Below are 2,911 nucleotides of genomic sequence, written 5' to 3'. Positions count from 1 at the left end.
AACCACCCACAGGGCTGACGTGTAAAATAAACCAATCGGATGTAAAACTACCTGGGGAGTGTGGTCGTGGTGCTGTGCGTAATATACAAAGTCACGGGTATTGGACCCTGGTGCGGGGAGACGTCACGGTGGGCCCGGGCACGTCCACGGTGACAGCAGCATCCTCTCACTGCGACTCCGATTCCCACAAACCCAGCAGAAACGGCCCCTGCTGACCCAGCGGGCAGCCTCCTCTGCACCCCCAGGGCCCCAGCCGCCGCCGCTGCCGGGAAGCCAAGCCCAGAGGGGCCTCCGGAACGGGGCGGGGCCCTGGAAGGCAGGAGGCGCGCTGGGGCAGCCTCGTACCTCTTACCTTCATCAGATAGGTGGCACTTTCTCGGAGGTTTCCTCCTTCCCTCTCCCCTGGGGTGTGGAGTCACCGGGAGAACAAAGAGGTGTTATCTCAGCCTGGGGAGATGGGGCGGGGGCGGAGGCTGGTGCAGGCGCCCGTCGGGGAGGGAGGAGGGGCAAGGGGTCCTGGCTGCACAGCAGCGATGCAATCCCGGAAGAAGCCGGTGGAAAGGAAAGGCACACCTGGGGAGCGAGCCCCTAGCCTCCCTGACCCTGAGAGCCATCCCCTCACTCCGGGGGCCTCCTGTCACGATGAAATCATGAGCCCTCGGAGGTTAGAACTGCCCAGGATCCCCAGGCTGGCGGACGCCTGTCCCTCTCGGCCCTGCCAGATGGAAAGTTCTGTGTCCGCTGACCGCCCTCCCCGCTCCTGGGTCTCCCCGTGGTCCTGGGCCCGCCACGCCCCAGCCCCTCGGTCAGGCTCAGCCTCCTTTCGGAGCTGGAGTGTGCGGAAAGCGGCCCCTGCTGTGTTTGAAGACGGCCATGGCGAGGAAAGGGACAAGCTGCTATGCTAAACCGCCTGGGTTTGGCGTTTTCTCCCGGTTCCTCTGTTTCCGGTGGAGGTGGAAGCCAATTGCCCTTGTGGGGATAATCCCTTTTGTTTTTAGGAGAATATTTTCATCCGTCTTTGGGTTATGCAGGGATAAGCCTGAAACCTGCTCTGGAAAAGAGACAAGGCCACGCAGAGCAACGTGAAGCTCCGGGCCCTGGCTGTAATTGTACAAAGTGGGGTTTTTTCAGAATGAATGGCATCTCTTGGAGTTCCTGGGGAGTTTTGTTAAACTGCGGCAGGCTGGCCTTAGCCGTGCTGTGTCTGCAGTGGGAGAGGGCAGGCTGGAGCTGGTGGCGGGCAGGGAGGGCCTCCCAGTCTGTGCACAATCCCCAGGAGTCCCCACAAACATGGCAGGAGGCAACCAAGAAAGGGCTGGGCTGGGCTGGGCTGTCCCTCTGTGTTGGGTTATGGTCTGTTCCTCTCTCTGGCAGGGCTACCTAGAGCATCGAAGCCAGTCCAAACCCACTGAGTTCTTTCCAGAAGACCTCAGAGTCAGGCGCACCGGGCACATCCCCCTGGGCCTTGCCCGCCCGCCGGGTTAGAGCACCTGTGTGAGGGCAGAGCCTCGCCCAGCTCTCCACTCTGCTCTGTGAGGAGGCCTGAGGTCGGGTGGGATACGAACAAAACCAGTAGAACCTCTTAGTTCCTAAATGGTTGGCTTTGGATTTCTTCTTTTTCTTGCATACTTTACTTTGAAAAGATAAAATATTTTGTTTTGAAAAAATTATTCTAGGAAACTGGATTATCCTGGGATTGAGGATTCATGCCCTGCCAAGCATAGGGAATGGGTTTCAGACAGTAACAAGGGGAGGGATAAAAGGCATATGAGGCCGGCCAGCGTGGCTCAGCGGTTGAGCATCAACCTACAGACCAGGAGGTCAGGGTTCGATTCCCGGTCAGGGCACATGCCTGGGTTGCGGGCTCAGTCCCCAGTGTGGGGCATGCAGGAGGCAGCCGATCAATGATTCTCTCTCATCATTGATGTTTCTATCTCTCTCTCCCTCTTCCTTCCTCTCTGAAATCAATAAAAGTATTTTTATTTATTTTTCTATTTATTTTTTTTCTGTACTGTACAGCCCCCTTCAGTGCTCACAGCCCAAGGGTGAGGAGGCTGGGCAATGGTTTGAGGCTGCAACTTCCTCTGGCATGGGTCCACTATGAGAGGCCCAATAAAAGTATTTTTTTAAAAAAAGGCATGTGGGGGTTAAAGCACTTCTGCCTTATAGTGATATAAAAATTACACTAATCTATTATTTATCTATATCTATATAATAAAAGTCTAAGTGACCATCACGGTGGAACGACCGGTTGCTATGATGCGCACTGACCACCAGGGGGCAGACGCTCAACGCAGGAGCTGCCCCTGGTGGTCAGTGCACTCCTACAGGGGGAGCGCTGCTCAGCCAGAAGCCGGGCTCATGGCTGGTGAGTGCAGCAGCAGTGGCAGGAGCCTCTTCCACCTCTGCAGCAGCACTAAGGAGCAGCGAGCCGAGTGGCAAGGAGCAGCAAGCAGGCAGGCGGTAAGGAGCAAGGGGTCCTGGCTAAGGGACACCCCCCCCCCCCCCCAGTGCACAAATTTTGTTCACCGGGCCTCTAGTATATATATAAAAGCCTAAGCAACCATTCAACCAGTAGCTATGATACGCATTGACCACCAGGGGGCAGATGCTCAACACACAGGCATGGAAACATAGAATAGACTGATGAATCTCAGAGGGAAGGAGGGAGCGGGGAGAAGGGAGGATGAGAAGAGATTAACCAAAGATCTTATATGCATACTAGAGGCCCAGTGCACCAGTGAGGTACCTCAGCCTGGCCTGAGCCCTCTCCCAATCCAGGATCCCCTTGGGGGATATTGGACTGCCAGTTTCGGCCCGATCCCCACAGGCCAGGCTGAGGGACCCCACCAGTGCACGATTCCATGCACCAGGCCTCTAGTAGAGTATAAATATATAAATATAGTACCAT

The 2,911-nt window shown here is 56.0% G+C and overlaps 1 non-coding gene across 1 annotated transcript; it reads right to left on the bottom strand.

The window, feature by feature from the left end:
- Positions 1-2,009: 2,009 nt before the first annotated feature.
- LOC129151965 (small nucleolar RNA SNORA42/SNORA80 family) lies at positions 2,010-2,142 on the bottom strand. The gene has a single exon (XR_008558673.1). It is a non-coding gene; the product is annotated as a small nucleolar RNA SNORA42/SNORA80 family (small nucleolar RNA).
- Between the last annotated feature and the right edge of the window lie 769 nt (positions 2,143-2,911).

This window comes from Eptesicus fuscus, chromosome 16 (assembly GCF_027574615.1).
Source record: "Eptesicus fuscus isolate TK198812 chromosome 16, DD_ASM_mEF_20220401, whole genome shotgun sequence".
In the NCBI taxonomy this organism is placed as follows: domain Eukaryota; kingdom Metazoa; phylum Chordata; class Mammalia; order Chiroptera; family Vespertilionidae; genus Eptesicus; species Eptesicus fuscus.
The sequence above is the reverse complement of the archived record's forward strand: the minus strand, read 5'-3'. Positions and strand labels throughout refer to the sequence as shown.